Source organism: Mirounga leonina, unplaced genomic scaffold (assembly GCF_011800145.1).
Source record: "Mirounga leonina isolate KUSES-001 unplaced genomic scaffold, KU_Mleo_1.0 Mir_126, whole genome shotgun sequence".
Lineage (NCBI taxonomy): Eukaryota > Metazoa > Chordata > Mammalia > Carnivora > Phocidae > Mirounga > Mirounga leonina.
Window position 1 is genome coordinate 11,100,905 of NW_023270314.1, and position 13,494 is coordinate 11,114,398.

Consider the following 13,494-nt stretch of genomic DNA (forward strand, 5'->3'; position numbering starts at 1 on the left):
TTTTTATCTTCTTCGTTGCCATAAGACTTCCACAGGAGAGGACAGTCCTCATTTCTCAGAAGTTTCTACTTTTAGTCAGATGATGGACCCTCCACGAAGGCTTCTTTCTGCATCCATTGATTCTCATTTTCCTCCAACTCAAAATAATCCTTTTGCCAAAGTGGCATATTTTGGGGTGGGGTATTTTGATTTCCTGCAGCATCTTCAGGACCTGGTTTCTCACTCTCTCTAAGCTCTGCTTTTGGCCATGTTGACCTCACACTCAGACAGGCCTTCTCTTCCTGGTAGCAAGATGGCTGTCGTAGTCCAGTGGCAGGCAGACGGTCTCCAGGACTGCATTCTTAACCACGACACCAGACTTCCTCCTGTGTAAAGGAGCTTATACTTTATCCTGAGGAGACAAGTTCTTGTATGGAGGTAAAATCAATTGCCTGTATGTTTCTGTGCCTCAATATCTGAATTTACCTCATACTTGCTCCAGCCTCGAGCTATGTTATCCTCTGTGGCTGTATGGGTAAGTGGGGACTGAACCTGTTTGACCAGGAATCAATCTGCAAATGGTTCACCAACTCAGAATGCTTTCAGAATCCCATCCCCCAAGAGGAAACACATTTAGAGCCATTTAGCAGGAAACCAAAGGACCTGTCACTGAATTCTGGAGGTCTTGGAGTAGGAAAGCAAACCAAGTCATCAACACTTGTGATAAATTTGCAGTCAAAACAAAAGAACCAATTGCTTGAGAATGGAGTTTGATGAGTTGAAGTTAGACTTTGTGAATTTAGACTTGTTGAGTTAAACAAACAAACAAACAAATACCTATGTATGGCCGGACTCTGCAACTAGTTTCTATTTGCTCATTTTGCACATATTGATTACCTAATAAAACCTGATTAGTCCACCCTAAAGATTTTTGATGGCCCTAATTGTTTTTCTCCAGATGCGTAGCAGTTTCTATCTCATCTACAGAGAGGAACACCAATCTACCAAATTTTCTCACTTAACAAACAGGGAGTCACTTAAATGCGTAAGAACTCTGCCAAGTGCAAAGACACACCTCCAGCCTCCAGCAAACCAAGGAGGGCAGAATGACTGGTCACTACGGAACCACAGTGAAAAGTGACTTGGAGGCTTACTTCAGAATTTCAGCACAAGCTTCCCTTCTTACTGTAAGAGAAGTCTGTCATCCAGCACTATATGATGAATTCCTTTGAACAATAACCAAAGAGAGTCCAGGGCCCAGCTCCTGAGCAAACAGTTTTCTCCCTCCTCTAATGGTTAGAATTGGAATTTATTTGTAATCCTGGCGGTTTCAGAATCTCTGCCACCTCGGTGCCACAGAGTTTCAGGGAGATTGGAGGCTGCTGGTTCTAGACTTGTGAAACCTGGATTTGATTCCCAGCTCCACCACTTACCATCTGTGTAAACATGGCAAATACTTTACCTCTCTAAACCTGTTTACCCCAATATAAAATGGACATTATAAGAGTACCCAGTTTATGGGGTATTGTGTGAGGGCATATTAAATAATATGATGCGGACAATAATATGCTGTTCAAAACATGCCACTTTGGCATAAAGATTATTTTGAACTAAAGGCAATTGAGAAATGACACAAAACAAAGCTTGCTCCCTTCCCTTTGCCTGCTTCAAAGCAGAGGGTAAATTTCCTTTTGTGCAGGTGTCCCCCCTGAGCCCCGCTCTAGTGCCAGGAGGGGCAGAATGACTTAATCACCCGAGACAACGCTAGACTCTTATCAGCCCAGTGATGGCACCCTAAAGGAATCTGCATTACAAACCTTACTAAAATGAACAACCCTTATCTTCCATTCGTTTCCTGTATATATTTTAACTTCCCACAAACTCAAATTCTTTTTTCTTTGGTCATGTCATATCTCCACTTTTATCACGCTTCGTTAAAACGGTCTAGAAGCCTCACGGTCTGACTCCCTCTTTGGAATTATCACTTCATTTCTGTGAGACAACTCCCCCCCCTGCATATTCATATGAAATAACCCTTTTCTCCTGCCAATCTGTCTCTTATCAGTTTATTTTTCAGGGCTTCAGCCACTGAACGTAAGAGGGTAAATGAAAACTGTTTTTTTTCTCCCCAACAAATATCACAGATCAGAAGGTTCGCTTATATCCTAGCATGGTACATACTCAGTTAATGCTGATGGTTTCTTCATGCTCAAGAAACACAAAACACCACAAGTTACAAACATTATTCTTGTTTCGTTTCTGCCTAATGCCTCTTTGTCCTCCAGGTGGCTCTCCTTTAGCTGCAGCAGCCTGTGAAGCAAATTATTATTATCTTTTTCATACCATCATTCATACTGAACACTTACTGGGAGTTCAGTGTGTGTTGAGCCGCTGGTGTAAGCCAAGCACTATGATCATCCCTGCTTTGCAGATGGGGACTCCGAGGCTCCGAGATGCGAAAGAGCCTGGTTACAAGGCCTCGTGTGGCTCATTATTATGTGACACTACCTCCCCGGGGATGCGGCTGAAGATGGAGTTAAGAAATGATAGAAGAGAAGGTGAAGGAAAAAGATCTTTAGAAATGGTCACTTGTTAAACAGTGCCTTGCACTTGGCCGGTCCTTCGATATTTGCTCAATGAATGATTGACCAGAAATAAAATTAAATGAACAGCCACGGAGGCCGGTCTTCCTCTTGCCCACAGTGCTTCAGCCATTTCGATTTCATCCCACCCGAACTTTGTAAAGATAGATTCCCCATCCATTTACCTTTAAGGCCTCCTCTATCCGGTCATCACATCACAGCGCTCTGTGTGTCACATTATGTCTTATGTTTTTCTCTCCCTCCTCCCCCCATATAATGTAGATGACAGACCAGCTGGCTGAGTAGATTAAAATCCACTTCTGCCCCTCTCTTAATGCAGCTCTGCGGCTTTGTTCTATTAGCAAGACCGGATGGAGTGTTTGTGAAACAGCAGTGAAATCTCTTGGAACAAAATGAGATCACTCTTGCAATGGTTCTGCCCCAAAGCATATTTATAAGCAAGTAAGTTCCACGTCATTCCTTTCCAATTCTCTTTTCCATCAGCCAAGCACAGAGCTCTGGAAGATTAGATTATTTTAAAACTATCTGAATGTCATTGGCTGACACCAGGTGCTAATTTCTCTGGGCCAAATTGTTCACGTTCAGTCAGATTAAGGACTTCCATTAGCAGTTAAATGAAGTCTTCTCTGTCCTTGACCCTGTAATTAAGACAGATGAGGCTGTGACCCCAGACTGCATTTCTACATAGCTCAGAATTCAGTCCAATTGCCTGAGGAACCGCTATAAATATTAATAGAAAATCCCAAAGTTTCTTCTAGTTCTCTAGAGAGTGATTTCAAACAAGATATGGCTTTGCTTATGGTCCACAGGCCTGAGTCAGATCCTCCTTAGGCCACAATTTGGCAGATTACATTCTAGTAAGAAGTATTGTAGTTTTAGCCAGCTGAGATAGAGGGATCATCTGATGAAGTAATATGGTCACTCCTGAATGTCCTCAGAGTGGGAAAAGGACAGTCACATGGGCACTATCTCCCTTAGAACTGGGCAGGTAGGTCCCCCACGCTAGGCCCTTCCTCTGGCAAAACTCTCTCAACATAGTGAGGAGACATGTCCACCCTGCAGTCAGCCCCTCACCCCTAGATCACCCTCATGAAATGGCCTATAGCAAGTACCAGATCCTGCCCGGACTTCTGTCTTGGGTCTGTCCTCACAAAGGTAGCCATTGCCCTATGCACACCCCTAGGCCTGCAAGATGGCCAAGGAGTAGCTATTGGGCAGGCAGGAACTGGGGCAGAACTTGGACTTGAGGGCTGAGGGGTCCTCATGGATGCTCACATCGTTCCTGATGTGAAGACTAGAGCTGTCAGGGGGCAGAAGAGGGGAATAAGACACAGGCTTGAGTTTTGTACCTTTACCCTGGGCTCTGAAAATGGCGGGAGTAGGCCTGTAGGCAGAAAGGTGTGCAGGGACCCCCTCAAATGTGCAGGTTCATTAATTTGATTTTGAGAGAGCACCAGAACACAGCAGCTCTCTGGTGGTCAGCCTCATGCAAACCCACCTCTCAAGTAAGTGGTCGTACAAACCAAAGACCAGTTCATTTACAAGGAGAACCAAAACGGCCGGGCTGACTGGGATGTTTATGCCAGTTGATCAAATATTTGCTCCCTATAGGAAACTCTACATGGAAAACCTGATTCTAATCAGCTGTGTTCTTGGCAAATGGGGAGTCCGAGGAAGGCCTATGCTTCAGGTTGATATTTTCAGCCATCTGCAGGTTGGGGATACACCTGCTAAGTGGACCCCATGTTTATAATGTCAGCTTCTCCTAAGAACAAAGCTAAACATTCACTGACAATTTTTTGATCTTTGGATCCTCCGTAGACCACAAATTCTCTCTCTACATATATTAATGACGATGACTAGTTAAACATTTCTTATTCTTTTACACATGATTTGAATGCACGTCTAGACTTTGCTTTTCCTGCTTGGAATTCATGCCTTTTAAAATGAAAGTTTCAGAAAGAAAAATCTCAATTCATGTTGTACTAGACTAAATACCAGTGACGAGCCTGGGAGAAAGTTCAGGAGTCTCCACTGGCCATGAGAAGACTGACTGCTCTACAAATCTCTTCAGTGATTCCTATCCCTCGCAGGGACATTAACAGGGGAACTGAAACAGAGAAATTCTGTTTTTATTAAAATGACTTACCAGCATTTTTCTTTTCACGTCCTTGGCTTATGATCTCCAGTAACTTACACTGGTTATTATAAATATGTTTTTCTACATCCTGGGTTTGAAAGCAAAAATGCAACAGGGATGGTTTTTGAGCTTCCTGTCATCTCTTCCCTACCAGTTCCTCCATTCATTATTGCCTTTCCTATTTCTTTTTCTTTTTCTTTTTTTTTCCCATCATGATTACTCTTTAATTCCTGTCACTCATTTCCCCCATCCCTCCACCCACTTCTCCCTGGGAACCATCCGTCTGTTCTCTATAGTAAAGAGTCTATTTCTTGGTTTCTCTCTCTCCTTGGGAAAAAGGCTTTAAAAGAATCAGAAAGAATGAAGTGAAAACCCAGAGAGGATCAATGCGCGTGCACACGTCGCTGCGTGCTCGGTCCTTCTGAGGATGTGTGCAGGTGCGTGATGGCTGCGTGTGGTTGCGTGGGTTTGGGTCCCTTTGCGCTCGGGCCCAGGGGTCAGCACAGAGGCTGGATCGCAACCGCAGGCACCTGCTTATCTTTTCTCAGCAGTGACGCGGGAAGGAGGAAGAGGAAGACACATTCATAAGGGGCCTGATGGTAAAACACGGGGTGAGAGATTCCAGGTTTCGTAAACCAAATAATCCATTTCGGAATGAAATCGATGTTTAGGCTGTCCAGACGCCCATGTCATATTTATGAAGAGAACAGTGATTCAGTGATTCTAACCCCATTCCTTGACTTGGTATCCACATCCACATTATAGTAAGATTTTATAGCAGGTGGCATCTAAAGGTCTCAGAAAAGCCTTTCTAGACGATGCCATACTCACGATGGCCTCTCGCCTTTATTTATGTTGTTCTCTCTCCTCCATCTCTAAATCCTACTTAGGAATCTTAGGCCAGGGCGGGGCCTCACATTTTGCTGCTCAGTGAGGTCCGGCAGAAGCCAGAGGGAACGGATCTAGATAAACTCGCTGCCTGGGGAGGTGCTGTTCGTGGAAACATCTATTGACCACAAGGCTGGTGAATGCTGGTCATCGGCCTAACTAAGTAAGGGAAGCGTGTGCCTGGTGGAAAACGTCCCAGCTGCTGTGGGAAACAGAGCCCAGGAAACAGCAACAATAAACATTTACAGAAAAGAGAATCACACCTCTAAGCTCCCCAATGAAGGACATTTGCATTCAGAATAATGAAAACAGAACATAAACTGTTTTTTGGTAGAAACGTATTGCAGGATGAAGCGGAAGGTAGTTGAGCTAAATCTTCATCTACTGTAATGTCTAAAATTGATGAACAGTAGCAGCATAAGCATATTCTTTAGAAACATGGGCCTCGTTCAAGAACAAAAAGCTTGAAAGAGCAGAAATTCCATGCTGCTGGAGAGCGAAATGGATGTGTATGAGAGAACTATATCCTCAACAGTGAGCTCATGGGTCCCATTCAACTCCTGAAACCATGTGCATGTATTACTCTGATAAAATAACATTTAAAAAAATGGAATTTTGTCCACTTCCATAACTCAATGCATTGGAAAGTCAGTATGACTAATTCCTCATTCCCTGTGTAAAGACAAAAGATCACAGCTTCTCCCATTTTGCGCATTCCTCAGTTTGGAACCGTTTATCCTGAGCAATCCAAAAACACTGTAACTGGAGCAGTGAATTCCCCTGGGCTAGCCTGTCTAAGAAGGTCTATTTTCAACATTTCTGGGTTTTCTGCACACACAGGCTTCACATGCAGGAGCTCTCGTTGAAGGAAGAATCATTTGATGACATTGAAATACTTTGCAATGAGACAAACATTTGCAATCATTTTTAGGGGAATGTACCCCTTACATTGCCACCGATGAGCATAAATTTGCATTCTTTTTTTTTTTTAAGATTTTATTTATTTATTTGAGAGAGAGAGAATGAGAGAGCACATGAGAGGGGGGAGGGTCAGAGGGAGAAGCAGGCTCCCTGCTGAGCAGGGATCCCGATGTGGGACTCGATCCCGGGACTCCAGGATCGTGACCTGAGCCGAAGGCAGTCGCTTAACCAACTGAGCCACCCAGGTGCCCCCATAAATTTGCATTCTGAATGAAGAGGAAAACAAAGTAGTGAAATGTTAGGCAAGTCTTTGTTTGTAAAGATGGGGACTAGTCCCCTGGGAGTTTGTACGATTCCTCTCGTGAAGTCATTTGTACTTCTTCATTGTTTATTTGCACATACCTGGCTTCACACAAGCAAGAAAAGGTTTTTACTACTTCTGCTTCTCCCTTAGTTATACACCAGATGCCTTACCTGAAACTTGAAGACTGGGGCGAGGCTGCCCCAAATAAAAGTACCAAAGCTCAGAGCCAGAGAGTTCTCTGGGCACAAAGGCTTTGCAGTAAAGAGCTGTCTAATGGGGCAGGAGGGTCAGCAGCAGACCGACGCCCCTGCCCCACAGCCCAGGCTAACCGGGTTCCCTACCGTCCTCGGTCATGGAGATGCCAACAACACTCACTTCAGCCAGGTAAACGGTCTCCAGTCTCCGGCTGGGGCTGGACACGGGTGCCTGGGGAGAGCCATCCCAAGCCCCGGACGGCAAGAGCGCCCCTGACTTGCATGCCAGGCCCCCCGCCAGCCAGTTCTGCAGCAACTGTGCCTCAGCTCAGGGCTCCTTGCCTTCAGTCCACACTCCAGGGCCTTCCAGACCAAGAAGACAAATGAAGAAAGAAGATAGTTTGGGGATTACTGCTACCCAGGCCACCTATGGAACTGTTCGGAATATCAAAAACCTGTTGAAAACCCAAAGTGGCAGTGAGTGCGGTGAACATCATACTAGAATAGAAATCAGCAGGTCTCTAGCCATCAACTAGTTAATGTCTGCTCTAGAGCAAAAGCTTCATCCTAATTTGTTAATGAAAGTTGAAATCACTTAAGCTTTTTGGGCCTCTTTGGCTCTATATTAAAAACAAGGAGGTTGATGCGATGCGTAATAATAAACTCACATTTACTGAGTACTTACTATGTGCCGGTCACAGTTGTGAATTAGATATTTTAGTTGTCACAAAAACCATAATCTCTCCTTTTATAAGATACAAGGAAATCAAAGCACAGGAAGGTTAAATAACCTACTCATTTGGAAAGAGACAGAACTTCGATTCAAAACTCCCAAGCCCCTGCGTTTACCCATTTCGCTTTTGTCAACTTCTAGTGTATACTATTCTCGTTCTGTTGTTTTTATCAGTTGGAAGATGTTTAATCTCTCATTCCAATGCTATATATTTGACTTCTCATAGATCAGTCTTCTATGTACCCATCAATCCTTGAGCCTCCAAACATCACTGAAAAGCCTATATTTATAATTCAGATATGAGAAGCCAGGGTTTTGTACCCATCTGTGGATAAAGTATGGAGAGGGACAGTATGTCAGATGAAAAATCGCCAACCGAAACATGCTAGCAAGCCCCATCAGGAGCGGATGTAACAAGATTCGGGGACTAGGAACACACAGCCGTGTGCTCTAGAACCATCCCTGAAAGGGCAAAGTCCTGGCATGGCACGTGGTGAGGCACGACACGTGGAGGGGAGCTGTAGTCACGCGGGCGGGAACATCCGGATTCCGATGCCTGCATATAGGTCCTCCTGTTGCCCAGCATAGGCGAGCCTGTCTTCCTCACTGACCCTACCTCGACTTCTGTGAAATAGGGGTGTGTCAAGTGCCTCACAGGCCTGGCCTAAGAATTGAGTGGGATGCAGAAAGGATGAATACCTACCATTTGCATCGACATGGATAGAACTGGAGGGGATTATGCTAAGTGAAGTAAGTCAAGCAGAGAAGGCCAATTATCATATGGTTTCACCCATATGTGGAACATAACGAATAGTGCGAAGGGCCACAGGGGAAGGGAGGGAAAACTGAATGGGAAGAAATCAGAGAGGAAGATGAACCATGAGAGACTCTGGACTCCGGGAAACAAACTGAGGGTTACAGAAAGGAGGGGGGTGGGGGGATAGGGTAGCCAGGTGATGGGTATTAGGGAGGGCCCATGTTGTGTTGTGATGAGCACTGGGTGTTATAACCAACTAATGAATCATTGAACACTACATCAAAAACTAATGATGTACTATATGTTGGCCAATTGAATTTAAATTTAAAAAAAGGAATTGAATGGGATGACACAGGAAAACACTTGGCAAACTGAAGACTCGCTATTCGGAGAGGATCCCTGGACCAACAGCATCAACATCACGCAGTGGCCTCCCATAGGGCATAGGCTTATCACTCAACCTTGCCCTAGCTATCAGCTGTCTCTCAGACTTTTGTGATTGTCCAAGCAGCCAATTTTATTTTTAATAGCTCGGGGTATTGGAGGGTGTGCCAGGACCAGTCAGTGTCGCAAAGGAGAGAATCTCAATCAGCACCTTAGATTCAGGCTGATTGGAAGTCAGACCCTTCAGGCTTTTAAAGAAAGCAAATATACGCCTTCTGCAAGCATAAAGCATGCTGGCCCTCAGAGCCGGGTGATCTGGAGGTGACCGGTGTCCCCTTGGCTGCAGCCACAAAATCCGGGCTCCAGACCCATGTACAAGCTCGTTTCTGAGATACTGGTGGGCTGTAGCCAGGCAGAGGGAGAGCGCAAAGACGGCGTCCTCGGCCTACATTCCCCGAGAGCTCCTCTGGAGTCTCTAACTGTGTGCCGAACCTGAAACCTCCTCCTAAAACTAAAGCTCCAGGACTAGCAAGTAGGCCTCTCACAGAAAGGCTGTGTTTGTGTTTCAATCTGCTGTCTGTGTAGGGCCCTGGGGTGGTAGCCTGCCAAGAACTGTCTCTCCCATTGTTACAGTCCCTTGGCACCCAGGAACACAAGCACCCCCCCCCCGATGATCAAGGGGCATCTCCAAGGCGGTGGCCACAAAAACCAGGGCACCTGATGCAAGAACTGGGGTACCAGACACCTATAAAAGCTCCCCTCCGAGAGATGCTGGCGCTCTGGAGCACGACAGAGGGAGAGCAAGAAGGTAGTGCCCACCCTCCAAGGTCTCAGGAAAGGGTCCCAGCTGGCCTTAAATGTGTGGTGCATTAGAAGCCTGCCCCTCAGGCTGCAGCTAGTTGATCAGCAAACGGGCCTCTTTCCAACACGATTGAGCTCCTCGGTCTGTTGTGTCTTGCTGTGCCTTGGGGGCACTAGCTGACTGCAAACTCTCTCTCTATTGGCTACAGTCCTGTGCCACCTGCGAGCGTAAGCCGCATTGGCCACCAGAGCTAGGCAACAGAGAGGTATGTGTCCCCTGGGAGCAGCCACGAAAATCAGGGCACCAGAGAAGGGTATAAGCTCTTCTCTGCAACATTCAGGGGGAGCCGGGGCGACGCAGAGGGAGAGGGCAAAGATTCTGTTCACCAGCCTCTGTTCCCCGAAGAGCCCCTTTGATGCCTCTAAGTGTGCCAAACCAGAAGCCTGCTTCTCAGGCCAAAGCTCCCCGAAAAGCAAACGTGCCTTTCTGAGACAGACTGGGGTGTGTTTCAGTCTGCTGTCTGCGTAGTGCCCTAGGTGTGGGAGTCTGCCAAGAACTGCCTCTCCAATTGTTACAGCCCCCTGGGGCCAGCAACACAAGCCCCCCGCCCCCCACCCCCGCCTCCAGATCCAGGCAATCAAGGGACATCTCCTAAGTGGCAGCCACAGAAACCAGGTCGCCAGACATAAAAATCAAGGCACCAGACCTGTGTAGAAGCTCCCCTCTGTGAGATACGGGCACTTGCGTGTGGCCGGGGGAGAGCATGAAGATGGCGCCTACTGGCTGCAGTGAGGCAGAGAGGGAGTACAAAGACAGGACTCACTGAAAAAAAGGTTTTAAAAATGGGAAAAAAAAAGAAAAAGTAAAGCGTGAAATTTTTAAAAAAGATAGTGATTGCAGTGATTGCTGGTATTAGCAAGGAAGAGGGAGAGCATGGAAGATGGCCCCTACCAGGTGGAATATAGCGATGGCACCCAAAGGAAAGGAAACAAACAACCAAACAAAAAAACGATGGCTCCTGTTGGCTTTAGCAAGGTGGAGGAAAAACAGGAAGATGGGATCCAACAGTTTCTCTCCCTGGAGGGTATCCCTGCAGGCCCCTGCCACTTAAGCACAATACTTTAAAATTAGGAAATGAGCTTCTTTCACATAAAGTTTGGGGACTTTTCAGAGGACTGCTTCTGTACTGGCCGTGGATCAGGTGAGTCGACACACAGTCCCTTGAAGAGACTCAGTTTGCCATAGCCCCACGGGTCTGGTGGATAGGTGCCCTGATGGTCTTCAAAGCTAGATATTTTGGGGTTCGTCTCTCAGGTGCTGATCTTAAAAGTTGGGGTGCCAGATGTGGAGTATGAACCCTTTGCTTCTTGGGGAGAAGCCCCAGGTTTTGAGTTCCCAACCGAGAGTGGGTTGCCATCTTGAACCAGAACCCCATACTGAATACTTTAAGCTGAAGGAGTTGGAGAAACAGCAAAATGGACCCCCTTCCCATAGCTCTTCTCTTTGGAAACAGGTCATAAAACCCCTATTCGAGAGACGTCCAACTTGTACCTAGAGGAAGGGAGTGTTCTTATCTCTGAAGACAAAGTGACACCACCAAGAAGAATCTGAACAAACAGGTCTTGCTCAATTTCCCCCAGTTTACTACACTTACCTCATACTTTCTGACCTATCATATTTTTACATGACTGGCCACTTCCCAGCAAATGTAGCATAAAAAGACTCAGGTTTATCTGTTTCTTCAGGTCTTCATTTCCTTATGAAGGCTCCTGGGTCCTGTAAAATTTATACCAAATAAATTTGTGTGCTTCTCTCCTATTAATCTGCCTTTGTCAGTTTAATTTTGAGACCCAGCCAGGAATCCTGGAGTGGCTTGAAGAAAACATTTTACTACCTTACTCTAGCTTAACTCTAATTTATGTGCATAGACAGACACACACACACACACCATTGTTCCTTCTTTTTACCACTCATATCATTTTCTCCATCTTCCAGTCCCCTGGTCAAAAATTTATCACATGAACACATAAATTTATTAACCTGTCAAAGCGTCAGAATGGAAATGGAATGGTGCCATTCGTAAATCACTATTTAAAAAAAAAAAAATTCTTTGCATTTCAAAAGTGATTTAAATAGATGTCCTAAATTTGGTTTGTTTAAAAAACAGTTTGTTCCAGAAAGTCTGTGACTAAGACATGAATAAAAAAATTAAAACACATTAAAGAAGTATTAGTGTACAGACTTAAATAATTGTGCATTGTTCTAAAACTTAAAAGGTCAGAGATCTTTGGGTCAGGGGAGAGAAAATTTCTCAATTGGAGAATATCCCAGTTGGGTTTATGTATTTCTCAGGAGCAGTGCTATTCTCAATTTTTTATTTGTTTGGTTTTGCTCTTGCCACAAAGGAAAAACGGAAGCTAGCCTACTGGAAGGGCCAGGAGACTCCCGCCTTGAGAAGTTAGCTGCCAAGCACCAATTCTCAGGGGTAACCGGCACAGAGTTTCCTGGGAGGACTTGGTCATCAGGATCCTCCTGCGCCCAGGAGCGAAGGAGCTAAGGTGGGGGATACATTTGCCTCTCTAAAAAGGCTCCATAGGAGTTGGTTGGACTCTGCCTCAGAGATCGGATTAAACAAAGCACTATTTGGTAACAGTAGAAAGTCTGTCCAAAAAGTGCCCCTACATTTGCATGTATTTATTTACATTTTGTTCTAAAATCTCCATGCACTTAGGATTCAAGCACATCTAACTATGGGGTGAGTCTCCAGGGTCCTTTAAATGGCAGAGGCGGCAGGCGGCGCCCGCGGTACCAGCGTGCCAGAGGCCGGTGGGCAGGAGCGGCCGCACCCGCCGCAGCCACTTGGGGCATTTTTGGTCACTCTCAGTGGGGGAGCCACTAAATTTGGCAGTGACCAGAGACCACTCCCCAAAGAGCCACAAAAGAGAAACGAGAATGGCACCTGTCCCATCACAGCGAAGGACCAGGACCGCTGCTGCGCGTGGATGACATTCCCCGGGGACACTGAGGACCAGGATGAGGCGGGGGGGGGGGAAGGGGGGAGGGCTGCGTCCTGCAGGCAGGTCACATCAGGGACCAAGAAGCACAACTTTGCGATTGTATTGACGAACTCTTCCTTCCCTCCCCTCCCCCCTGCCCCAAGACTGGTGGGATACGGGACACAAAGGCGAGAGCAGAGGAGTCTAAGGTGGTGGAAGCACGAGCTGTACATCTGAGATTGAGCCCCCCGATGGGGCACTTCGTAACAAGACACGCTACCGGGCTCGCGGCTTTTGCTACTCACACTTAGAAAGAATGAAATTCTCAGCCGCCTCAGCTCCTGCCCGAAGCCCCGCCGGCGCCGCGGGCCCGGGGCCCACCGATCCCCAAGGGCGGCCGCGCGGGAACGTTCGCTCGCTTCTTCATTCGTGGACAGCGCGCACGCCTCGAGATCCGTGGTTCGGCCTTGCTTCCTTGACCTGCGCCTTCCGGATCACCACTAATGGTTTCCTTAAAACATGGAGGTGGCACCATTAAACCCTTGACAATGAAAACTAGATACGATTGCGACGCTCGAGGAAGGGAGAGCAGCTCCTTCCACGGTGGACAGAACCGTGCTGAGGAAACCAGTTGGACCTCGGGTCTCAGATTCCACATGTGTCACCCACTACTTGCAGGGTCTCGGACGTAACCCTAAGTCTTCTGTGAAATGGAAATAGGAATCACGTCTGAAAAATAGGGACCCGATGAGGGAAAGCGGCCGTCCTGAAGATGCTTCCCTTCCCTTCCACG

General features: G+C 46.5%; 1 long non-coding RNA gene across 1 annotated transcript; it reads right to left on the minus strand.

The window, feature by feature from the left end:
* Window positions 1-240: 240 nt before the first annotated feature.
* Window positions 241-2,833, minus strand: LOC118008577. Its single transcript, XR_004678717.1, has 3 exons — window positions 2,747-2,833; window positions 2,346-2,503; window positions 241-365 (listed from the first exon to the last, which is right to left on the minus strand). It is a non-coding gene; the product is annotated as an uncharacterized LOC118008577 (long non-coding RNA).
* Window positions 2,834-13,494: the final 10,661 nt, after the last annotated feature.